The sequence below is a fragment of the Acanthopagrus latus genome, chromosome 20, assembly GCF_904848185.1.
Source record: "Acanthopagrus latus isolate v.2019 chromosome 20, fAcaLat1.1, whole genome shotgun sequence".
Lineage (NCBI taxonomy): Eukaryota > Metazoa > Chordata > Actinopteri > Spariformes > Sparidae > Acanthopagrus > Acanthopagrus latus.
The window spans coordinates 14,955,123-14,981,615 of NC_051058.1; the positions used below are offsets into that span (position 1 = coordinate 14,955,123).

The following is a 26,493-nucleotide window of genomic DNA, read 5'->3' on the forward strand; positions in this document are numbered from 1 at the left end:
CATGGAGGGCCTCCCCCCTCACTTTGGGTCAGGAGTTCAAAGCTCAGCCTGAAGAGTTGAAGAGTGGGGCGTGAACTCCCGACCCGCTTAATGTAACAGGGCTAGCGGTGGAAAACCAGTTCTTAACAGGCTTCTCCCACCCAGGTGCCTGCTCTGTCCATCCCACGAGATGTAACATGGAAATAAACAGAATTCCTAGAAGCCTATTTGACTAATGACGGAATGTCCCAACTGAGATGATTCAGCGGATTAAGATTTCAATAATTCACTAAGTCCAACATGAAAAACTGAATTAAAACTGATTGAAAGCAGCTGACTCATATCTGCCGAAGGCGAGCTGACATATGGCTTACTGCACCAGCTCTCTTGTTGTGTGGAATATCGCCAGTTCTCTTGAGTTTAGACACAATGTTTGCTTGAGGAAGATTAAGTGTTTTCCACAAACATGTTAATTGCGCACCGTCTTTCTCTGGGTGATCTACTGTTTTAACTCACGCAGCCAGAGGTCGACAGGTCGCCAACATGCACCCGCCTCAGGTCTTTGACAATAAATAGAAGCTGACAGGTGTTTTTTGTCATATTTTGCGAGGAGCTGAATGTCATTGTATAAAACAGTTTTACCCCCAATTTAAATAAGAAACAAAACAAAAAACTAAAACACAAATTGGTTGAACAACCAGGCTTATTTGAAGGTTCTTGTCTTGTCTTTAAATTAGATATGATTAACTTTAGATTTAGATAGTTCAAAAAATTTCTGAAAATGCTCTTCTAAGATTGTCAGAGCCCAAGCCGATATCAGTCCACAACATAAAGATACTCCATTTGCTGAAGAATGCTGTGGGATACAATAAAAAAAATTGGAAAAAGCTAGTAATTTGACATAACTTCTTAAAAAATAATTCTTTATCACAGATGTGATGCCCCTGTTGTGCCCCATCTCATTTTGTAAATATTAAATTGACGGTCTAATTTGGTCTTATTTGGTTTTCTTTGGGAATGTTGACCATTTTCTTGTGACCTCCTGAACCAGGTCATTACATATATGTTCTGAATATTCCCAACTATAACCTCCATGCTTAAATGTATTCCATTTGTAGTAATGCAAATCACAGAAAAGCAGCGCATGCTCTGTAAGTTAGCTATAAACAGCCAGTGTTTTAACATTTTTAGCCATGTGACTATGGATTGCACTGTTAGTTGGTTGGTCCATCAGCTTGGTTATGACTGAAAATGATCACAAATAACTGTGAGATGGAATGGTGCAGACAAGTTAACACAGGATGAATCCTCTAATTATTAGCACTATTAGCATGAAAATAAGCCAGAATAAGTTGCTGAAACCTGTTTGTTAGGAGGTTAGCATGCTGATGTAGCATTTAGCTCAAACCACTGCTGTGCCTAAGAAGAAGGAGAAGCTAGCTTGGCTGAAGACTGTTCACTGATTAACTCGCTGTTTTAACACTATTTTATATAACTATAAAAGGAGGTGTTGGATATATTGAGTTTACTTTTACAGAAACGCATTTAGCCAGATGTCCCATCTTTCACCTTGATTCCAGATAGCTTGTTTACGTTCATAAATGATCCACTGATGCCATCTCTTCCTTTTGTGGATGTAAACTGCGTTTTACAGTGACAGGCCATGTTATGAGATGGTAATGATGAGCTCCTTATTCCCTCTCAGAGATCAGTGTGATCAACTACTCATGATTAATCATGGCCGAGTGATTCTATGATTAATGTTTATACAATCCCTAAAGGAGCTGCAGGACATGTACTCTCACATCCTTCAGCATGTTTACAGTTTTACACCTATTATATGGGAAGATGGAGAGCTCCATTTACAGTTCACTAACCTTTATGACAGCGGGCTCTCATCTGCATTTTATTTTCTTTTTAACGCTTCAAGTCAACCACAAATGTCAAAATAAAACGGGCCCGTGAAGGGTTGAGGCTCGGCTTTTGAAAGAACAACGCTCTTTGATTTAGTCGAGGCCGGCCCGCTCTCATTCCTGCTTTTATGAGAGCTTTTAATTTTTATTGAAGGATGGTGCAAAGTAAATGGTTCCTCATCTAAGGAAGATTAAATGGTCTTGCACAGTTTACAGAAACACGAGGGCATGAGGGACAAAGGCCTGAAATGAGCTTTACACCACACGTCCTCTAAATAATGTGAGGGGAGGTGGAGGCAAGGAGTGAGGCGGATGTGCTTCTCTGCAGACACATGTAAATCAATTTGTATTGATCTGCACAATACAGCCGGCGGCTCTGCACATTCATTGATTAAACAATTAGATAACTGCTGGATCTATCTAAATAGAAAATTATATTTGATTTAGCTCAAACCTCACTGTTACATGTTCATACTTTGACCTGTTTATAAGACATTTTTGCAGTAATTTATCATTCATGATGTCCACAGCGGTGGAACATTTACTCACATACAGCTTTGACTATGTGCATTTTATCCATGGATCCATGACTTATTTATGCTCATACTTTGCCTGCATTTTATGCTACTTTACTTCTACTCCACATTCACATCTGACAGAATTTACATTTACTTACATTATCTGCCTACTTTATTACTGGCACTTACTTCTGTGAAAGGGTGGATTACCAATCAGGGGAAATGGGCAACTTAAAGCCTGATTCATTGTGTGTCAAGTGGTTTCCAGCATTTTGTTGAGGGACCTCTCTGTATGGAGAGCTCTGTTATTCTCTGTTATTCTTCGCCAGCTGTATTGTGCAGATCCTCCCTAGTGTCATTTATGTGTATCTGTCTAATGACAACTCTTCCTTATATTGTTAAAAGTCACAAACGCCTTAGTGAAAACACAGAGAAGAAGATCTCTGTGTCTTTAATGGTATCTGCAGTCATACTTGTTTAGCAGACTTTGGACTAGTAAGTTAATGCATCTGTTGGGCAAGATTCTGATTTTATATTACTATGGAAGTACGAGTATCGTTTTACATTTAGGATATGATTACATTATGATATGGCATAAGTATTTTTAACAGCTGTGTGATGTAATTTTCTTAAAAGATTGTTCTACTTGTTTTAATTCCTTCCTTTACCTACATGGTAATTATATACACATAATGATGATCAGTATCATCAGTACAATATTGTCACAATCTCTATATCACTGTATTTGATCAAAACCTTCCATTTTGTTATTGAGTCATAGTATTATGAAGTGCTTTAGAGTTACAGCTATGGTATAAAACAATACAATAATGTTTTAAGGGGGTCCTTCTGCCTGATGATTACATTAACTTTTAATATTTACATGAATTTTGCTGAAAATACTACTAAAAAAAAATTGTCTCATGAAACATTTTAAAATTCATTATATTTACTCGTAGTGGAGTATTTGCTCATTGTGGCACTTCTGAATACATGTTCCACCACTGAAAATTCATAAAGGAGCCATTATAATCCATCTAATAGAGAATATCATAATGTTTATAACCATGGTGATTGCTGAGCAGCATAATATTTTGTGTTTCTATTGTACGCTGCCGCGCCCTCTTATATTTGTCAGACCTTTTGGCTGCTGTCTGCCTTTTTTTTTCTTTCTTTTTTACCCCACTGTCTCTTAGAGTTTTAGAGGGCCAGTAAACCATTGCATTCAATTCCCCTGCTCAGGTGTTTTCACTCAGGAATAGGAGTGATGAGCAAACGCTTTCAGACTCAATCCTTGAGCAAAGGGCTGTGCTGACAGGGATTATTATTTATTTGTCATGGTGGATGTAATAAGCTGTAGATACAGGATGGAGGGGCCTGTGATTTATTGCTCTGTCGACCGCCACTAGCAGGACGTGCGCTCTAGCGTGCAGGATGAATACCGCACTGTCAGTTCTGTCCATCCGTCACCATCACCTCTCTCCGCCGCCACCTCTCTCACACACCCTCCCATTTCATGCCACAATACATAAACAATCTTTCATTATTTTGATACCTTCTTCTCCGTATTTGTTTTCTGCATGTAACGTGGGGGCCTCGGTTTTATGTGTCCCATTATTTTGATGCACTAGCTTGAGTTGTACACCTTGGAGTTATTGCAAAACGGTTGACGCTTTCATCTACTAGAATCAAATCTGGTTTCTTTTCCCATCGTGGTGAGTGCCAGGCTCTCATTTTTACATTTTGAGCTACTGAATTAATGTTCTTCACACACACACACAAAAAAGATCCGCTTTGGCTTCTGTAAATGTCATATTTCATACTTAGAGACATATAGACAAGCCTATTGTCCACTGCCACCAGCCACTGGAAGGTTGTACTCCAAATAATTATGGCCGTATTTTGCTGCTGCGTTTAATGTTATTGAGCCGCATCTCACAGAGCGGGTGACTCTCTTGCCTCTCTGTAGGTCATGTAATCTTGTTAAAAGCCTTCATGGTTTTAGGATTATGTTATTGAAATGTCACTTAATTGGATAAACATTTTTTCATGGCGTAAACACACTGCGCCGGCGTTCTGTTTAGTCGCCGTGGATATTGTTTACACGGCAGGGGGATTTGCGTAAGTGGAACTGACTCTGTAAACAGCGGCTCCCACTAGAGGCTTTATGTGAAAAGCAGGCTGAGAGTGAGGCATCAGGGAAAACACTTAGCCCACATATCAGAGCTGCGGACATGTGCTTGGCGAGAGGGAGCGAGCACGTCGTTGACAGCGCTTAATTAATATGAGGAATTGCCTTTGTGTCCGGGTAAACGACTTGAGCAGGAGTCGCTTTGTTGTTTAAGCCCACTCAGCTGAGTGTTTGGTGGGGGATTTTGTGTGTGTGTGTGTGTGCGTGTGTGTGTGTGTGTGTGTGTGTGTGTGTGTGTGTGTGTGTGTGTGTGTGTGGAGTAAGCTGTAATCTGGGAATAACATTACACCCCTGCATGGGAAGCATCAGGCAGCCAAATTTCATTCCCTACATCAGACTTTGTATCAATCACTCCTCTTTTTCTTTCTTTCAGCCAAACAGCAGCCACTTCCATTCTTCTTCTCCGGGCCCTCGGATGTCATTTACCACAACTCAGCTTTGGTATCTGTCTTATTTAAAGGCTCATTTTTCCTCAGCAAATTGTTATTTATGGACTTTTGTTTGTTCTCGGGCATCATTACTAACAATACCGTTAATAGCAATCATTTGTTATTCGGCGCTGGTGCTGATTCTTGGGATGGGGGCAGTGAAGTGAGAATACTCATTTGGAGGTTGAGGAAAGTCTTGACAGGGCCCATTTATAACACGATCATTCTGGAAAGTCCAGCCTATTAATAACCCTCCATCGCAGTCTAATTAGTGCTCTCTGATGTAAACGAGTCTGAATCATGGAGTTGTGTGAATTTCTCGTCTAAAGAGCACTGTTGGTGTCATCCTTGTTTCTGTGAAACAGATGTAGAGGCCCAGATTATTGATTCAATCAACTCTCGTCTGTTGTGGTGAGCCTGTCTAATTATATCATAATATAAATTCATGTTTCCACTATTTTCATTCTTCACTCAATGCCCTCAGGCTCTGTTTACCAGCCACTCAGACGACAAATAGAGAATACCATAATGTCTTAAAGTATTTTGCTTTTACACATTTTCCAATAGCGTTCAGTTTTGTTAACTGGCTCCTTACAAGTCATACTAATCAAATATTTTACCCTCTCTGTTGTTTTTGTAATCAAAGACATTAAGGGTAGTTTTTCTTTGGTAAATAGCAAATCTGTAATCTGTCTGGCAACATTTTTAATGACAAGTTTTGACTTTTAGTGCTTAGATAATAGACATATTTCTTATTTTAACCCTTTGCCACTTAAAATAAGTGCAACATTTTGCAAATACACCAAACATTCATCAATTCCAGCATTTCAAATGTGAAGATTGTTTATATTATCTGAGATTTTATGACTAATTGATTAAAGGATTGATCCAAACAATACTTGATTAAAACTGGGTATAATAAATAAAAAAACTGCTGTAGTATTCCGTTTTGTTCAAAAGAACAACCAGAATGCACTGCATCGCACAGGACCGAAACAGTCCCACTGATGGGTGAAGTACTACAAGTCTGGAAGTTTTGAGACAGGAAACGGTGAAGCTGCCAGCTTTCACAACACAGGAACAACATGGTAGCAATTTCTGGTCTAAAATAGGTTTCTGAAAACATTTTAAGTGAGGAATAGTCAGTGTTCATTGTAGCCCCTCATTCATTTGAGTGAGGCTAGTCCCTCAAAGGAGAAAAAACACGCCAAAACTAAAAACCTTGCTTGCTTGGTATAAAAGTTGAACCAGCCTCCACTTCGCCACATCGCGATGGGACATAATTCATCAAGGTATTGTATTGTTAACCTTACAATCATTGTGATGATTACATTGTTTTTTTAACCTATACCTTTCTCTTCATGTTCCCTGCCTATCTCTATGCTATCAGCTATCAAATAAAGACCCCAAAACTTAAAAAAGTAAGTTATCGTAACATTAACTTATAATGGATAAATTGTCAGTTACAGCTCTACGTACTGTAGGGGTTTCACATATTAAGCTGATTTAACACTAAGCATTTATCAAATGCTATTGCAAATGTATGCTAGCCCCACGATCTCTATTGCTTTAGAAACCTCCATTAGAGTAGCCGACTCCCTCCTTCTCCTCCTCCTCTTTCTCTCTCGCTCTTCAAAGTGCACTTGACTCGCTGCTTATCAAGCCTTAATTAGTGATACATTTTCTCCCCGTGATGTCTACTGATGTATTTGAGAAGAAAAGGCAAATTGAGTTGTAGCCTGACCCAGGAGCCAATCCTTCGTGAAAATGTTCCCCCTCTTTACCTCCCTGCCTCTCTCAATCTCACCTCATTCCCTCTCTCTCCCACTCGCTCTCTCTCTCTTTGCCATGCGAGGCCAGGAGTGGTCTGGAGAAATGAGGTGCAGCATTAGTGTTTTTTTGCTTGCCTGTGCAATAGAAAACACTGCACGTCAGGGGCCCCGTCAGCAGATCGGGGAGATGCAGATGGGAGGTGAAAAAGCTCCCCGGTGGCACTCGGGCCCTGCTCGGATGTGATTGCAGCCGCCAGGATGAAGTCAGCACTGACAAAGTGCGCCCATTGATGGATGGACAAAGCCGGGAACTGGATGTGAGAATGGATGGGGCCAGAGTGGGAACTTAACACAGACAAACAAAATGAAAGACAGAGAGGAATTACCTGCTAAAGCATTCCGGCAATACAAATCCCAGAGCAATTTACTTACTGCTAACTGAGCACAGGAGGAGTGTTTGCATCGGTACAAGTGAGCCTGACAGCAGGAATGGCTTTCATTCAGCTGATAGAGGTTGCCTGATTTTACACAATTGTTTTATGACTGCCTGTTTTTCAGTATAGTCAAATTCAAACATAACACGGGCAAGCACACAACCTTCTGCTCGTACATGTACACATGCACAGACTACATGTAATCTGTAATCTCACTTTCTCAATTAATCTAATTTTCTTCTTTTTTTCAAGTTTCATTTTTGTTTGATAAACACTTTAAAACCCAGAGACATTAAATTTAAAAAGAAAATTGAAAAAAAAAGCGACCAAATAATTCAAATGATCACAATTTTTCCTGATTGAATCGACTCTTCGTTTCAGCACTTTTCCAGACTTCATCCCGGCTGTTTAAAGGAGCCTTAAATCGTCTGTGTGCTCAAGCACAGTTTAATTTGTCCTGCCTCAAAGTGGACTGTAAAACACAAGATATTTTAGGTACCTCATGGCCTGAGGAGAACTAATAACCCCTGAAACTCTAGGCCAATAACCTTCCCAAATCCAGGACCTGTGTGGGGGGTAGAAGAGTTTGCTCCCTTGTTGGGGAATGAATTCTCATTACCATTGCACTAGCACTGCATTAAATGTCAGTGTTGCTGCTGGATGGGGCCTGGAAGATTAAGACTAATGCTGTTGGCCTCAGGAACTCCGATTAGAACTATTCTCATTAATCAGAGTCTCTGAGATGGAAGCAATTTAAAGCCCCGGTCCGCTCTGAGCAAGGGGCAGGGCAGCACCCTGTCACCGACGAGGGGCGACACACTCGCACCCATTCACCATCCCTCCATTACTGTTGCCAAGGACACGTGAAGGCCGGTCGACCCTTGATCCCTCACTTCCAATTAATCTGACCACTGAAGAGCTACTTTCACTCGCACACTGATTCTCACGTTGAGATTTATAACACTTGTTTTTAGTTTCTCTCTTTGTACCTGCGAGATGAGTTTGAGCTTATAACTACGGCATGCTCATGCTTTTTCATTCCTCTTAGCAGACACTTTATAACTACAACAATTAGAAAGCCAAACAGTCAGGTCAAACAGAAGTAAGGCCAAACTGAGGTAAGGTTCAAGGAAAAATATATCCAAAAAAAAAAAAAAAAAGTAGATAATTCAGGTATTATCTAGTCTAGTAAATTACACAAAATGGCTTCATACAGTTCACCTGGAGTAGTCAAAATCTTCAGAAGCCCCTAAATTGCAAATTGGTTTGAAAAGACGTTTTTTACAACCTTTTCAGTTAGCTCTCAAGCTTAAAGCCATAGCATGTGTCTTGTCTGAAGTGGGTGCACCAGCTCGACTGTGTGTCAAGGGTGTACAAACTGTCTTTTTCAAATCAATATGAGAACTCTGAGGTCTTTATGCTTATTTTGCCCAGGCAGTACTCTTCTCAGGAATGTACAGACTGAGTTTGATTGACATCTCTCTGACCCTCATATTAGTTTTGTTGCATGTGTTTGGGTGGGAGAAATTACACCTTCCACATCCTTATTGGTTCATGAAGCCTGGCGGCCTGTAATTCTCAATGTAGCTCTCAGCAGAGCTTGGCAAAGGTCTAATTAGCCCCAGTAAGTGCAAACACCTGCGTGGGTGTGCTGAGCATGAAAGTGTCCAGTAACCATAGAAATACATTCACATTTGGTGATTCTGCAGCACATGATTTACACTGAAATGCCAATATTCATTCTCTATGCAGGTTGTAGTGTGTCCTTGGCAGTGTGTAATGAAGCTACAGCACGGGTGGAGATTGGGATAGTGGATGGGGCAGCCAACTGGAGATTACATCCTTTCACAGATAAAAAAAATATTTTTTTCTAAAACAAAAAAAACCACAACATCTATCAAACATCAAACATTTACATATTCTTCAAAACACATTGTGTGTATCCTTGAAGTCTAAAAAATGTGGCTAATGATTTGAGTGGCCGTAATTAAAACCCTTAATTAAGTTTTCTGTTGGACAAACTCTACCATGTAGTAAACATACTGTAATTACCATGCTGAAAGGGAAATGATGGTGCTGAAGCTTGAATTATATCACTAAACATAACCCAGGGATTTCTATGATCTTCCAATTTCAAAGATTTGTGTGGCGATTTGGTAGCTGTAATGAACATAATAAAAATTTCATTTTCACACAGATCTATTTTAGATTTTTCTAATAGGACAAGGTACTTTCCTAAACCCCTTTCCCATGGGACAGCATTACATTGAGGCCTCTAGTCATTTGTAATAATTGCAAAGATTGTCTGTGATCTTAATCCAATGCCAATCTGCCATGTCCATTAAAATCAAGACTCCACTGAAAATGACTGACCAAACACGAGGGTCATTTGATAACATCAGTCCAGTTGGCATCTCTTTGATTTGGGGTTGTATTTCATTTAACATCTTTTTCCTGTTTTCAGACCACAGAACAGTTATCAGCTGTGATCACGGCTCATAATATGTTGAACGTTAAAGTGATGACAGAGAAGGCTTGGAGCAACGAAAGCTCGTCATTTCCAAGAGGAGCAACGAAGCAACCATTACTTGATCTGAGTGAGCTGCAAATGTGTATTTATGCTTCTAACATTAAAGGGATATTCCGGTGTAAATTTAATCCATGGTCTAACACACCATGACACCGAGTAAGACCCCCCCTCGAGAGATCAAGTTTACAGACTGCTAGTTTACGTAGTTTTAGCAACCTCAGAAATGACCGCACGATAACAATACATTGCAGTATATGCCTCCAACAAGAAACCACCATCTAAAAGCCACAAATAATGCTCAGAACAGCACTAAACAGTACAATGGTACAAATAGGGTCTTAGCACAACAGTGTGAGGCATCAAACTTCCGCTGGCTTAGCCAGATTGCTATTGTAAAGTGAACACAACTCTCCTGCTGCAACTTCCTGTTGTGGGGAAGCCCTGCGAGTCGATTACCGAGTGCAGTAGAGTTCCGCAGCTCAAGGATGAAAATGTATGATTATTATTGCAATCAAGTTTAATGTGTGTCCCAACTACCAATTTATAACAGTTATTATTGAGAGCGGACAGGGAAAAGAATGAAAAAGAAAAAGAAAAACCGCACTTGGTAATTGACAAGGACTTCCTCACAACTGGAAGCTGTGGCAGGAGAGTGGTGAGTTGTGTTCACTTTTCAATAGTTGTGTTCACTTTACAATATCAATCCAGCTAAGCTAGAGGAGGTTTGATGCCTCAATCTATGTGCTGAGACACTATTTGTACTGTTGCTGAGGTTTGGTGCTGTTCTAAACATTATTTGTGGCTTTTTGATGGCGGTTTCTTGTTGGAGGCATATACTGCAATGTATTATCGTGCGGTCATTCCTAAGGTTGCTAAAACTACGTAAACTAGCAGTCTGCAAACTTGATCTCTCGGGGTCTTACTCAGTGTCACGGTGTGTTAGACCATGGATTAAACTTACACCGGAAAATCCCTTTAAGTTATGTCTTATTAAGTGGTCTTCAACTGCGATTTAAGGTAACATAATGAGGAGATTGTATGTGGTCACAGTATATAATTATGGACATAAAAAAAGCAAATGTTGGTACGTCAAAAGTAATTTCATGTTGTCTGTAAGTTTTCTTGGTTCAACCTAGTTCTTAAGCACAACTCTAACTTATTCTGTTTTTAAAATGTAATGTGGCCAAAACTGATCAACCCAGCATGTGTCCCGGCAATAATCTCAGTACACGCAAGTACTGACTTCATTTATCCAATGCGAAAGCACCACACAATGTAGAGGGTAAAATTTAAATCACATTTGGTCCCCTGGTAATAAGAGTCCAGTGAGAGTAGGGCTCTAGAGACTAAGCTTGTCAACATTTTCAGTTGGCAGTTCAAGGCCTCTCACAGTTGCATTAAATAGCATTTAATGCATGCAGCAAACTGGCCAGATTTCTTTTTTTTTTTAAGCTTTGCAATGAATATTGTCACAGTTTTGTATTGTGATAAGTCATCTTATGATTTCTGTCTCTGTGTCAAGGTTATCAATACCAATATGGTAGCAGAAGGCCAGAGACAAGCTTTGAGGATTAAACTGGATGCAACCTGTGTTTGGTTCTCAATTAGCACCTGTCACAGGAGACAAGCTGCTGGGCTCCTGCTCTCTGTGACACCCAATAGATGGGCTGCTGCTTTGTAAAACCACCGGGGACGGAAGCAGCTCCTTGGTGGGAGTCAATGTATTCTGTAAACAGGGAGGCAAACGGGAGTGAATCTCTCATAAATCTTGTGGTGCTATCATTTCCTTCAGCTGACCTTGGCGCGGTTTGTAGGATGGGAAGGCTGGGAGGGGAGAAGGGGGGAAAAACAGCACCCCATGATATACGGGCAAGCGGAGCGAGGTGTGCCATGAATCAGAGTGGCCAGTGATTAGCTGTGAAATCTTGCACATGTGAACACTATTTACCTCTCATCTCTTTTGATCTGGCAACTTTGGAGTCACACAGTATGAAAAGCTGAAACTAAACTCCAACATGACACCAGTCTGAGGTTTAAAAAAAGGTCAGAGCTTCTTAGAAATATTACCTGCAGATTGTTATCTCCATGCAGGCTGCAGAGCAGGAACATCAAGCACATTTCTCCCCCCCATTTGTGTTTCAAACAAATACTTATCAACAGGCCATGAAGTAATCAATGAGGATAATCCATCTGGGAGCCTGTCGATATGGTAATGACTCTGTCTCATCGTTATTGCTACACCGCCATAAATCATTCGCTTTACCAGAATGCTCAGCAGCTGTTGCAACAATCCCTGTGGTTTGTGTGGAATAAAGTGCTGCCTTTTGTGATCAATGCCACAGCATTGTGCTGCTCGGCACACTGATTGTTTTCAGATTTTCTGAAAAAGCTGGACGGATTGTATATCAATAAGTCAAGGGGCTCGAACAAAAAGGTAGGCTGCAGGTATATCGCTCTCACTGAATCAATGCTCCTATTATGCTTTGTTAATGGTGCATTCATACATGCATTTGTGACAGATATGTATTAGAGGAACAATCTGTTATCCAAGTGTAAACAAAAAGGCCCCAACATAATCAACCTGCTGGGCTGTCACTCTCAAATTGACTAAAAGTCCCTTTAATATAGATAATAATAGTACACAGCATTCAGGTTATTCATGTGTTCTTCTACTGTTGAAGGTCTGTTTACAATTGTCATTTTGTTGACACAGCAGGACGAAAATTACAACAGTCAACTGACATACTCTCAAAATGCAAATCTTCATCATTTGAAATGAACTTTTCTCTCATTTGTAAAAGAAAATAATGTATATAAAGTTAAATTTGAAGAGAAATCTACAGAAAAATGAGAGTTTGTTGACAGTTGACAGCTTTTACAGTAAATACTGTAGTTTAACATACAGTTTTCTGTGCCTTATCTCTGACTAAGACTTCACTGATACACAACCAATATGTTTTAGCATTATAATGTTTTGTAAGATGTGAACAGACAGTTAAAAAAAATCAAATCAAAGTAATTGTGAGACGTTCACTTTAAAGAGGAAGAAATAGATAAGAAAAGACTGCAGCTCATAACCGTTGTTAAACTGTTCTGTAAGCAGCTGTTCTTGATTTTTTCTGGCCTGCCCACCCCTTCAGTTGCCTCCCCACTTTAGACAGTTTTAATCAATCATTAATAAAGATAAGAAGAGTAAAAAGAGAAAGGGAGGCAACAAATACGAAAGGATCCAAGTTGAATTTAGTGAAATAAAAGTCAGCCTGATAGTGTCAGAAATATATTGTCTGTTTAAAAGGAAGGCAGGATGGTGCATACTCTGCTGCAACAGCACAGGCTGCACTAGTATGCACTGTTGTAGGCTACTGTGTGTTGTTGTATGTACAGTTCTTGTATTGCCTGTCTGATGTGTATGGTGCTTTGGAAAGGAATTTCCCCTCAGGATAATGAAGTCCAAGTCTCATTCTCATATGTCTTAATAAGTCTACAGTGGCTCTATGGTGCCGATGTTGGACCGCCCTTTAGTTTGACAACTGCTGCTTGAAGTCATGGGTTCCATTTTAACTGGCAAGTCAGATTTAAACTTAAGTTCCTAGTCGGGCATTTCTTACTGAAATCATCACAATCTGATTCTGAGAGTTGGAAGAACCTCACCAGCCCTGACCTTAAAATACAAGAGCCACAGCCAGCATCAACAGTAAGTGAGAGCTGTAAAACATGCATGCTGTTCATATGCAGTTATGTCTTATTTAGTCTAACTAAGTCTGTCAGCCACACAGTACTGTCCAACTGCTATCGGTGGAGTTGTTGCTACAGTGTTTTGAACGTGCAAAATGCCACAGAATGCGTTGTCATCAAGCACAACAAATGGTTTAGCAGGGGGCGTCCATTGGTTTTTCATCTTGTTTAACTGTAATGCGGTCATCTTGTCATTCCCACATCCAAATTCTGAGGCAAGTGGAAGAGTACAGCCATCCATCCTGACCTCCCACATATGACTCGTGGAAAAAATGTGGCCAGTAAACGTAACAGAAGGCAGCAATAACAGTTCCTTCAAAGCATATTCAGCAAGTCAGGACTATATATAGTTAATTTGCAAGAGATTAAGTAAAATTGGAGGTGTTTGAAGTGCAGGTGCAGTAATAAAAATGGTTTGTTTTTGAGTTATCTTGTAACGCCCTAGTCATCAAAAATGCTTACATTACAGTCATTTATTTAGTTAGAGGAATTTAGTAATTGCTGATTTATATTCTGCAGACATCATGAGGTCCCTGCAGATGTTAAATATTTATAAAACATAAAACATTAGAGTTCCTGCCCGTCACAGGGCCAAATCTCAGACTGGACCTAATTTATTGCGGCCTTGTGCTCTGGAGAAGCAGGAAGGAGTTGTATACGCAGGCTGGCTGAAGGAAGAAAGACAATTAAAACTGATAGCACTCGTCCACATGAGTGTCAACAGCAGCCAGGATGGAAGCAATTTATTCATCCAATCATCCGAGTACATGAAGTGTGCCGGTGCTCCGCTGCGGCTGCAATGGGACGCTGGAAAATGTGATAGTTGTTTCCTCCCTATGAATCACTAGAGGCAGGATGCTTGCCGGACGCAAAGTGGATTGTTCAGTGTCCTGATAACAATTTAAATCCTGTTATGGATAATGCTGGGTAATGCCGTCCTGAAAATTGAACATGACACTCAAGCGATTTATTATCTTTGTGTTCTTAACCTTGGATATCAGATTGTTTGTCCAACCATATCCTTTGGAAGGTGCGCTCTTGATACAAGCGTGCATTTTTCATTGCATGTAGATTGCGGCGGCACACAAACAGATAAAAGCGAAGTGCGAAAGATGCAGAGAAGATGATGTATGTGTCTATGGGCGCAGAGAGGATGTCGAGGGTAACGCCTAATGATGCCGAAATGCTTTCAAATGTCACACAAAGCAGGAGAGATGCTGTTATTGTTATTCTATTATATCTTTTTTTATCACGCTTTGGTTTGGTATAAACCCTCTGAGTCAAGTGATGATTTTCAACCTAGATTCCTTTAAGCTGTTTTTAAGTTCCCTCTCTTGAGTGAACTCAAGTTGAAGTTCTCATTTTAACCTATTAGGCCAATGTAGTTTAGTCCCCCTTCTCATTAGTTATTTAGACATGCCATAAGACAAGGGTCCCATCCACTTCATAGAATTACTACTTTCGTCTCCTCCGCTTTTACTTTGGTTGAAATGTGTGAGTCTCTTCACTTGGTGCTGTTTTCACACGTCGTGACTTAGTCTCATTATTAAATCTGTTCCGCTTATTGAGAGAATGCCCAAATCAATGGAACCCCCATAACGTGTCTTTACTGCTACATTGCACGGAGGCAGACTGACACAGAGCACACACGCACAAAAATACGCCACGTAATACACGTCAACTTGGCACCACAAAAAGTCTTAAAAATAGAGTGTAAACTCGCTAGGAAGATGGGAAATGTGACAGGAGGGTGGAAAGGAATATGGCAAATGAGAAAACAGATGGAGAGAGGGAAGTGGATAAATTGAAGAGGTAAAGAAGGAACAAGTGACGTATAAAAGATGGGATGTAGGGTATAAAAACAGTATTGTATTTCAGCCAAAAATGTACAGGTTATAATGAGCCTATACTTAACTGAATCAATTTACTTACTTTTAGCTTTTCAATATATTCAAAAATGTAATCTGGAGCACTTCCTCTGGCAGATATTGGAAAATGTAGGCCTACCAATATTTTTATGCTAATATGTCCAGATAAAGCAGTGAACACCCTGCTCATAGGCACCACAATACATGCAACGACATCTTCTCTATGCAAAAATGTTTAATTGGTAAAAAATTTCAGCTCAAATTGTCCCACCCACTTTTTAAAAATGCTTTCTACACCCATGATTTTAACCAGGACTATATGTCAGAGTTTACAGTGACAAAACCTTTTTTTGCATTACCAATTTGGCACAAACAAATGGAAAATAAAATACACACTACTCAGAATGAGCCAGGGATATTGGGATATTGTAGTGTTTCACTTAATTGCTTTTTCTGTGACAAATCTGAATTTACATTTTTGGTCCCCAGAAATAATGCTACACATTTCATTTTCACATTCATTGCATATCCATCCACAAGCATATTATGTGCACCCATATCCCAAATATCCATAATTCATTTCAAGCAGTGCACATCAGACAACGATGAAGAAACACAACTGAAATCCCACATGATCAATGAACTCATTTCCACATCAAACTTGTGTAATCAAACATTTTTCTCCAAAGTCCTACCTGGATTCTGGCGTATGAATCAGTGTCCCGGAAGTGAAGGCTGGTCTTAATGACGTAGCTGTTTATTCAACACTTGTATGGATTGGCATCATCTTCATTCTCCACTAAACAAACACCAAACAATGTCCACAACCAACATGCAAACAAACACTTTGGTTACAGATACCACGTCTGTACTTGAGGAGAACGACCATCGAGCGACAGGTTAGTTGCTTTCTAAAATGGCGACGGCGTTTACCTGCGTTGCTAACGTTTCTGACGAGGCTAACGGCTAAACTTGACCTGCCTGATATGTAGCTTCACAAGGAAAACCACGATTTTTACATGAAGAGTGAACATATTCGCGCTGGTTTTAGCTTAGCTACTGGCTACTCTGACTTCACGTTCAGTATAAAACAAGGGATAGCATGGTAACCAGAATAAGAAAGTTTTGACTCACCAGTTCCTCCTGCAAGCTCAGACGAAAACTGTATCCAGCAGTAGTGGTAGTGAACACAAAATCCTCCAAAATGTTAAAGTTTCCATCTCTCCTGACTCTGTTTCGACTTATCTGCAGCTACAGTATCTATCATTAGCTGTTGTTTACTCTTTATTTTCCCTCTGTCACCAGTACGTGGCGCTGTAGTTACACTGGCTGGGTAGTTGCTTATTTAAAGGAGCAATACACAAATAAAAAGAGCATAAATCATCAGTGGAAGCTACTTTAATGACTTCAAATGTTATTTCTTTATAGCTGATGTTACTTTTGTTGAACCGTTCTTTGGTTCAAGGCTATATTAACCTTAGTTATGTCAACATTTCCAATAAATAAATATATTTTTGACAAGACGTTGAGGCATTTTCAAGAGGTGTATGTAGCAACAAGCCCAGATGTTTCATTCTGACAGGTCTTCTCCCCTGGAGGTTGGTGGCAACAAAACTGGATGTCTTCGACAAGACATCAGGACATTTTCCAGCCGTGTTTGTGGAGACATAACCTGGTAAGCCCAGACATCTTTCCTTACCCTAACCAGATCACAAGCACAGTGTTGTCAGAGCATTAATGTTTCAACAAATCTGCGGTGTGTAGACTCATACATTAACAACACGCATTCTGGCTATTGGGTCGCATTTGTCATTGTATCATTGTCAGTGTAGATTTAACCATATGGGTCGGACAGTTTTGCAGATGTGAAACAAATGTTAGAAAATAAAATCAACAGCTGTGAAATAAATCACTCAGCTTTTTCTGTAATCAAGTTCAACGCATTGTCTCGTTAAAGTCATGCCATTTGTGTGAGTTTGTGAATAAGCCGCAGTTCCCTATGACCCAGAGGCATGTGTGCTCAGGCTTCTCATACTGCAGCCTCTCTCTGTCCAGCTGCTTTTACAGGCCCAGCTGTTAATGCCAAAATAAATAAATAAATAAATAAAATCCACAACAAACAGGCCTCCCTTCAGCCCCTCCTCATTGTTGTTGAGAGTTTCCTCCCCCCTCTGGTCCTGAGCTGACACCAGGGCCAGCCTTTGGTCTGATTTAAGACCCTGGCCTACTGATGACCCTGTTTGCTGCTCTCTCCACTACCCCGCCTCTATCTCTATCTCTGGCTCTAGTTTAGCCTGACTTAGGGAAATGCTTGCTCATTCTCTCCACTGCTCGTTAATCCAGCGAACAATGAAAGGAGCTGAGCACAGACACCGGTGTTTGTAAATCTTTAATGTGGAGCTTTTACTATTCTGTCCTTTGTTTTACGAGCCCAGAGGTTTTTGTCATAAACAGATTTTTGAAATATATTTTGTGGCTAATGCAGCCATACTCCGAGGGAACAGTTTATTGCTTCCAGTTTTCAGAGTTACGTTTGTAGATTATCTGTTTTCCTGTCACTGCCTGGGAATCACAGCGAACCCGACTTTCCTACTCTTGACTTTTGGCATCAGAGTGCGTGTTTGATGATTCATGTTCTCCAAATGAACGTCATTACTTTTAAGACAAACGACCGGCCCTTGACCTTGACACTCGGACTCCTGTTCCAGCTTTTGGACATAGACGTGTAGCCTCTAAATACATAAATATATTATTTATGTGTGCTTAAGCCACTGCTGTTGTTGTCTCAGCACATACAAAGGCCAGAATCGTGGCCTTGGGCCAGGCGGCGGCACACTTTGTCACGGTTTTTCATTCTCATGCATAATTAAAAAACTTAAATTACATGCCATGTACAAAATTATAATGCTGCAGGAAACAGACTACACGAGAATTTATTTTCTTTTTCACGAGACTGACAGGAAATCAATTAATCCTGATGTATTATTTTATGCTGGACAGGCAGTAGGCTCCAGGAGAGAGAGGATGGAGATTGGCTACAGCTGTTCTCATTGGTGCAGCCATATATTATAGCTGGCGTGTGTGACAGCTTCAGAGGAAAATGGCTGAAGGGTATCAGGCAGGTGACTCGACTGTAAAAAGAATAACACTGTGGGATACAAACTGTTTCCAGAGACTGATGTAAGATTTGTGGCGTTGAAGAGGCACTTTACAGCTGCTCCGCATGTGCTGTAGGTTTTGCCATATTTTTTTCCAACAACGGCTTTCTGTCACTGTTTATGATGAAGCTCTCTGTAGCTCATGTCATTTTCTGTTTGAACGCCAGGAGTTGCTGTCATATGGCTCCTTGTGCTCTGATCTTATTACCAACTTCTTTTTCACAAGTTTACAGCAAACTGTTGTTTATGTCTCTGTCGATAAAGTTTTAGGAGATTCTTATATACTTGTCACTTTAATTTTAGCTGTGGTGGAATGTAACCAAGTACCAAACTGATGTTAATGTGAGCATTTCCATGTCCTGCATCTTTATGTTTATATGTCTCCTGACCTCAGAGGCAAATGACACTTTCACTCCACTACATTTGTCCAACAGCTCTAGGTACTAGCTACTTAAAAATCTAGTTTTTCTCTCCTGTCCTGTTAAAACATGTATCACCAAATTTTGCGATTTTGAATTGAAGTGATGAATTTTAGGATGAAGGATTAAGATAACTTCTTGCCTTAGCAGAAAAAGGAAGGATTTAGGCTACATGTGGAAATGTAAGTATGTAAATATATATAAGTATGATTTTTGGCTTAACTTAAAAGCGTTGTCTCAAGTGCTGGTAACTTGATGAGTCTTACATTAGAAAACCCAATGGAGACTTTGAATTTGTTAGCGATAACTCAGTTTTTGCTGAATTGTACTTCGGCCTGATCATGTATTAGTTGTAACAAACTTCAGCTCTTTTTTTGTTTTGTTTTTTTCCAGTGAAGCAAAACATGCATGAACCAGTCTGCTATGAATAAATGATAAAAAATCGTCTGAGGTATCTGCATTCACTTCCAGGTTGTTCTTTGAGTTTGTGAGATTGAACGGCAGACTGCTGGATTTAAAAGGCAAATATCTGCCGTCAGATGGAGCAGCTTGTAATAAATGTGCCAGGTTACTGGTTCGCTGGTTGCACGGGCGCATATGATTGGTTTATCACCCTCACTTCTTGTTAATGGGCCGTTTTTATGAATGAAGGGAGACGCAACCGCTCAGTTCTTGTTTATAGCCAGATGAAGTGTGCGTTTACTGAACTTCCTATATCATCGGTGTCAAAATATAAAATATTGAGCCATGAATTTGATTTTTCTGTAGAAGCGATTGGTCACAGCTATGGAAAGATTTGACACATTTTCTCATCTTTGGTTGTAATATTTATTTACTAAACAAATGACAGTATAATCTTTTTTTATCAGATTTATATTAAATGAAGACAGGTCATCACATCTGAGAGAGAGAGATTGAAAATGAAAGCATTAGAAATGGCAAAATGTGATATTTACGAGCCCACCCACCCGGATTTGAATTCAAAATTACCTGTGCAGGATGACATGTGAGGTGACACGCACCAGATAACACAATGCAGAGTCCTGCAGAGGTCAGATAACACTTCCCCGGTGAAGCCATAATACTCACAGCCACAATATCAGCGACGGTGAACACACACACACACACACAAAAGGGAATTGTGAGCGATTCAGGGAACTGATGGCAGCCAGGTTTTTTTCTTCTTCTCCAGTTTAATTCATTGGATGAAACGTTGTGGCACGTGATGTGTCATATATCAAAGGCAGGGCATCAGTAATCTTTGCTCAAGGGCATGGATAACAGGCAGATAGACATGTGAATGAGATGGAGAGGGGGGTTGGTGAGCGACTCATCCCTTTCTGCCATCACCACAGAGGAGATATAGGAAGATTTATGGGACATCACAGACCACATACTCGCAGGCTGACCATCTTATATGTGAGCCGTCCCTCCCACAACCTCCCTCCATCTTGTTTTGTTTTTTCTAAACACAAAATCCTATCAAATAGTTGTCTCACGCATCAGGTATTTAGAGTCATAATTGGGGTTTTTTTTTTGGCTTCTTAGTCAGCCATGTTGTTCCCATATCACACCTACGTCACCCGCATTGCTTTGTACTCCTTTTTCCAACCTCTAATCCAACTTTTTGAGAGCCGTGCTGCTCCTACCGCCCACCGATGACCGATTGGTGTTCACCAGGTTCCAGCTCAATGATTGACGCTGATAAAACCGCATGAGTAACTCTGTGTTTGGGCTGCCTGACACATATATCCGTCTCAGGCTGCGTGGTTGAAATAATCTTAGAGCAACCATCACATTTCTCCCGGGATCTACCAAACAAAGAGCTAGAGCACAAGCGTATCTAATGTTCAGGATATCTGTATTTGTTTTTACACATTAGCAACCCATTGAGGTTCGATAAACACAGATGGTTTGGAGTGAGTCCAGTTTTCCGCAAGTGCGGCACAAAGCACAATAGTCTTACGCATTATTTAATTACAGTCATCTGTAATGCTGTCACTCTGACTCCACCTTCATTGCGTGACACGGCGCTGAAAAGGTCTCGCATGCTAAAGCTATTTGACAGAAATTAGGAGAAGTAACACGAATGTTTCTTAATTGAGTGTGATCCCTGAAGTAGCGCTGTTATGGCCCGTCTGATGGGATGTAATCTGATCTGCAGTGATTATAACTGTGAAGACAGATAATCACTGAGGTACACGGTGTCGTTTGATGAATTCCCGGCTTTTTCCTGGAAGAGAAGTCGTCACATCTGCCCAACAGGTCGTGGATGATTTCTGAGGATCACAGCTGGTGCCCTCCCCCGGGACACATTCATGTGCTATAATCAGTCATTACAAAAAGTCTTTATAAATTAAATGTTCAGAGTCCCATTGGGTGTATCAATGGCACTGTTCATGGAATAAATATCCTGGGGTGCTTTGAAATTAGGAATTAACATGTGCTGTTTTTGGTGAGACTACAAGAATGAACCGTTGAGCTGTAAAAAGGCTTCATTGCAGCAGTCAGAGCACCCAACCAGCACTCTCAAGAAATGCTATTGCAGACATTCTGCAGAGTATCCAAAAATGTCAGGGTAAGGCTGACGGCTGGCGTTACAGTACAGGCCCAAGCCCTATAGCACAGCTTTTTTGTGTATTTTTTGGTCTTTAATATTGATGTCAAAATAGACAAATGCTTAAAGGTGTACTATGTAGTATTGGGGAAGAAATCTTATCAGAAGAGAAAGATTATATTTACTGGTTCTAAACCAACTAAATTGACACATTGACCTTATACTGTTTTAATTTGTTTATATTTGGCGGACCCTGCCACCTTTTTCCTCCTCTGAGAACAGCTTGTTTACTGTTATGGAAAAACATATATTTCTAAATTTGTATTATCACCTCATTAATATGGTAAATACTGAAATTCTGAGCTTGAATTTCTTCTCCAAAATAGCAGTGCCCCTTTAATATCCCATGATATCCTATTACTCTTTTGCTCTTGTGTTTCTCTGCTCACACTCTCCATCAGATTCAGTCACTCATGCTGTACTTTGGATGTTCTCTGTAGCAAAGAGACGCCATCTTCCACATAACTCTGCTAATTGACCTGGGTGACCGTTGAGAACTGGGTGAATTATAACCTCTTCAGCGAGTGCTCACTTGTTACATAGCAGTGTGAGGAATCTTAGGTAATTCTTTCTAAGAAGACCACATCATAAAGTGCTCTCTGGGGACATTCATAATGTGTGTATCATAATGATTCATGACTATACTCGTAAATACATATAAAGCTTTCAGATGCACTGTATCAACAGTCATAAAACATAATAGATGTGACTTTCTTATGGATGCTCTTGACTAGTTGTAAACTCAAAGTTGACTGATGGGGCTGGTGATACATTTTGACTTGTTACACACCTCAACAATCAACCATAGTAAGGATTCATTGTCTGCTATAATGTTCCCTGCAGTGTCATAAGTTATCATTGTATTTGTTAGGTAAAGTATACAAATTGATGCATCTATAACTAGAATTGTAGTCAGTAGAGCACATACCTCCGCCAAGGCCCAACGAACCCAATGGCATTTTTGTTTTTTGCATAGTGGCTGAAAAAAAGACTTAAAAAAACGACTGTTCAAGCTACTGTGAATCCACACCAAAAGTTAATGGGATCCACCGTCCAACTTTTGTGGAAATATGTTCAGTATCTTTTGTGTAATCCTACCGACCAACCAACCAACCAACCAGCCAACCAGCCAAAACATGTTTGGATCTGTGTTAATGAGTGTAGTCATAAAGATGAATTATGCCCCTATAACACTCTATGGACGTGGTCTTCATAGAAAGGGCTATTGACACTTACACAAATTACATATTCGGAAATATGTACCTTTTCTACAGTTGAGTTAGTTTTGCCATTGCATTTAATCATTGAGTCGGTTGTGCGTGAGCATGTTCAGTCTTGGGTTACTTCTGTGTGATATAGATTGCACTCAAGGAGCAGAAACAGGACAAACCTGAGCCTCAGCGTGTATCAGGTTTCTTGCCAGGAACTATTGAACTTTTCTTTGACAGGTCGTTCAGACTGTGACAGAAGCGAAAGGACAGTGGGATCAACTTAAAAGCCAGGAAACAAAGCGAGTCTGTCGACTCCACTCTGCGTCTGATCCACCACTGATGCACTGGTCGGTGTTCACGTACCTGTCAGGAGCTGTGAGTGCGAGGAGGAAGCGGCTGTGTTCGTCGGGTGATATCCTTCCTCTCGGCAGCGGCGAGGAGAACGCCCTGCTCACACAAAGGGTAGCCTCACTCCTTCACACTGTTTATTTTTAGTCATAACATCCACTACAATTGAAAGTATGGGTCAAGGTGAGGCTAGGACACTTGTGAGGGGAGGGTGCCTGAGGAACAACAAACAGATGTTCTTTGATGATAATTGCAGAGAAGGGAAAAGCAGTGTGGAGGGCAGCCTCGTAAAGCACTCACTTGTTGAGGCTGTCCCCCCTGCCTTCTGCCCCCTCTGAAGCCCTGTGGTGGTATGTTGTTTAGCCCCAGGAGTCAGAGTGGGCCTGCTGGTGCCATTACCCTTACTCGCCAGAGGTGACATCTGCTCTCAGTAGCAGCCACAAATTTGAATGCCAATATCCTCGCCTTGAACCGACCTGGAAAAAAAAAAAAAGTTTGTGTCAGTGAGTGACAATCTTTCTCAACATGAAAGGTTAGGGAGCCACAGCCCTTAATCAAGTGTGGCTGTCAGCAGGCGCCCTTTAAAATGGAGCTGTAAAGACAGGCTGCCAGTGTTACAGCCGATGAGCGCTAGCACTGAATGATTGATTTGTGTAAATCATTTTCTTTTTTGCTCTCTCGCTCTCTTTTACGAGCATCAGCAGCGCCAGAGGATAGTGAGGATACCATCACGGGATTAAGTATAGCTTCTCCTGGCTGTCCTGGTGATTAATGAGCTGCCACAGCGTTCCCAACTGTCACTAAGAGGAGCATGGGTTCAAACCATGTCTAGACTGATGATACAAAAGATAAAAATCACTTGTGTCATGGTGTCATTAATGTCCTGTAGTTCTGATGTTGATTTAGCAAGTTGCCAATCACCCTCAGGGGATTTTGACACTCTGGTTATTAGGATCTCTCAGTTGCTTCATTTCTGCAAACTATTCAGGGCAGATTTAATTTTAGAATTATTGATCCACAGTAGTTTGAGTGTTTGGGTCAGCAATTTTTAGAATGGCTTTTTCTTTTAGAATAGCAGCTCGGTTTAACATTAGCTTTAGCATTGTTTCTTTAGCATTGTGCAGCACGGCAGCACAGTGGTTGTTGGCTGGGGCAGGGACTTTCTATGCAGAGTTTGCATGTGTTCCCGTGTTTTCTCACTTGGGTTCTCCGGCATCCTCCCACAGTCCAAAGATATGCAAAAAGGTTAAGTTAATCAGTTACTCTTAATTGTCCATAGGTGTGAATGTGAGTTTGAATGGTTGTTTGTCACTATACGTCAGCCCTGTGATGAGCTAGTGACTAGAGCTAGATCCAGCCATCACCCAATGTCAGCTGGGATAGGCTCCAGCTCCCCCATGACCCTGAAAGGGATAAGCGGTTTCAGATAATGGATGGATGGATGGATTGTTTTTTTCAATTGCTTGCCCCCTTCAAGTGCTCCAGATGTTTTCCATCACTTCTTACCCTGCCCCAGCAACCTTAACACTTACCACACAGTTGGGGAAGAATCAAAATTTACTACAGTAACATACTGCTTCAAAAAGCTATTTATTAGCATGAATCCCAACAAGAGTCAGGAGAAGCAGTCTTTTGGCGTTTTTAAGGAATGCAGTTTTCTTCTTGTTGGCTTCCATGTTGTTTCCACCTTCCAACTTCAAAGCTCATTGACACCAGGAGCATGTGAATGCAGGGTTAATCCTAAATCCAACCTAGTCTGCTGTTTGTAGCTAAGAGAAATAATAAGCTATTTCCTGAGGAAGGCAGTCCCTACCACTCTGTATCTTAAACTAGCTGGACTTTAGGCAGTCACGCTATTTTTCAGACCACAGTTTCCTCTAATTGAAATTTGAAGTGAACTTTGTCGGATCAGTGTGCCTCATCCAATTCTCAGAGTCACCATCTCTTTTCTTAAACCTTCCAGCGAAGTGATTTGCGGTGTATGGACGCTATCTTGCTCCTGCTTTTTAATTAGTACTTTTTTTTTTTTAATCTCAGATATTGACAGAAATGTCCGTCTCCCCTCACAACCAGCTGTCGGTCTTGTTCTCCAGATCCTCCAGAGATTCTTTATGTCTTGTTTTAGAGATCGTCCCTTGTAATGTCTTCTGACCTTTTGCATCGAACTAGAAAGCTGGGCGGCGAGCTGCGAGGAGAGCGAAAAGGAGGGGAAATTGAGCCGCTCTACATCTATCTCTCCCGGAGGAGTGTCGTGTTTCTCTTTCCACCGTTTATTTGAAAGCTATCATTTCCTGGGATTCATCGCTGAAAAATGGCATCGATTCTCCGGATGATAGATGCTAAGTGTCCTTCTATCGACATGCCTATTGACAGGCCTGTGTAAATTCTGCATCTTATAACCCCCACAGATAAATGATACACCTTGCGAGCAGCAAGGATGTAGCTCAGTCGATGGTGGCGTCTGAGCATCTCCTACATTAGTGGGTGTCACTTCTGACCAGCGTGATTCATTTTGTCAGGAAACACCTTATCAGTCACTGTGCTGAATAATTAAACACAATAAGAATGACGGGAGAAAAGGTCCCTCTGCAAAACACGTGGGCTAAGAAACAACAAGGCGGATTTTATTCAGCTCTGTTCTGCAGCTACTGTAGGAAGGTCAAATCTTAATCTAAAGATGTTTTTGAATCTAATATGCCTGTCTGGAAAAGTTTGCTGTAGCATTAAAATGACTTATGTAAAGCCTTAAACCTACTGCATGTGCTGTGAAGCAACTCGTTTCTTTACTGCATTGTTTACAGGAGCTATTTTTCTCTGACTATGTAAGGTTTATTGCATCTTAATCTTACCCTTTTGTAGCGCTGCCTGCAAGGACGTTAAATAATGTCCCACTGCCAACCGTTTTCTCCATCTCAATTTGTTTTATAGTAATACACAATTTAACCTTCAGAATAGCATTTGCAGGTTCATAACACTTGGAGCAGGTGTAATTTTTCTAACAAACAGAGCTGCAATGTGACCCTATTTATCTCTGTTTCTTATAATGCATTGTATTAATCTGTGGGCCATTCATGACCCATTATTCCAGCAGGACAATAATTCACTCTTATTGTTTAGCCTCGCTACTGAAGAAGATCTATCTAGTCCAGTTGTGCTTTATTGTTCCGCCGTGCGGATGTTGCGTGGGATCTGTTGGGGTTTACCTTTGTAGCTTTTTGCTCAATAATCCATGAACCATCATATGTTATGGAGAGTGAAATGGGCTCTTGTGGTTCAGCCTCTTGAAAATGTGAATTTCATGGCTTTATTGATCGCGGTGATGTATTGGAGATTTTTCTGGTGGCTTCTCGGAAAAAAAAACTGAGAAAATAT

General features: G+C 40.7%; 1 protein-coding gene and 1 long non-coding RNA gene across 4 annotated transcripts in view; one reads left to right on the plus strand and one right to left on the minus strand.

Moving 5' to 3' along the window:
- The window catches only part of LOC119009720 (catechol O-methyltransferase domain-containing protein 1-like), an 81,663-nt gene extending 65,466 nt beyond the window's left edge, over window positions 1-16,197 (minus strand). Inside the window, exon 1 of the mRNA XM_037081248.1 lies at window positions 16,064-16,197. The gene's annotated coding sequence lies outside the window, so the exon portion shown is untranslated. The remainder of the gene's footprint in view (window positions 1-16,063) is intronic.
- LOC119009721 overlaps window positions 16,131-26,493 on the plus strand; it is an 84,701-nt gene continuing 74,338 nt past the window's right edge. Inside the window, exons 1-4 of one of the 3 annotated variants that reach the window (XR_005071807.1) lie at window positions 16,131-16,267; window positions 16,951-17,043; window positions 23,011-23,235; window positions 25,291-25,733. This is a non-coding gene — a long non-coding RNA (uncharacterized LOC119009721). Of the gene's footprint in view, window positions 16,268-16,950; window positions 17,044-23,010; window positions 23,236-25,290; window positions 25,734-26,493 lie in introns of those variants that run through there. The other 2 variants (XR_005071806.1, XR_005071805.1) reach the window with 2 other exon arrangements.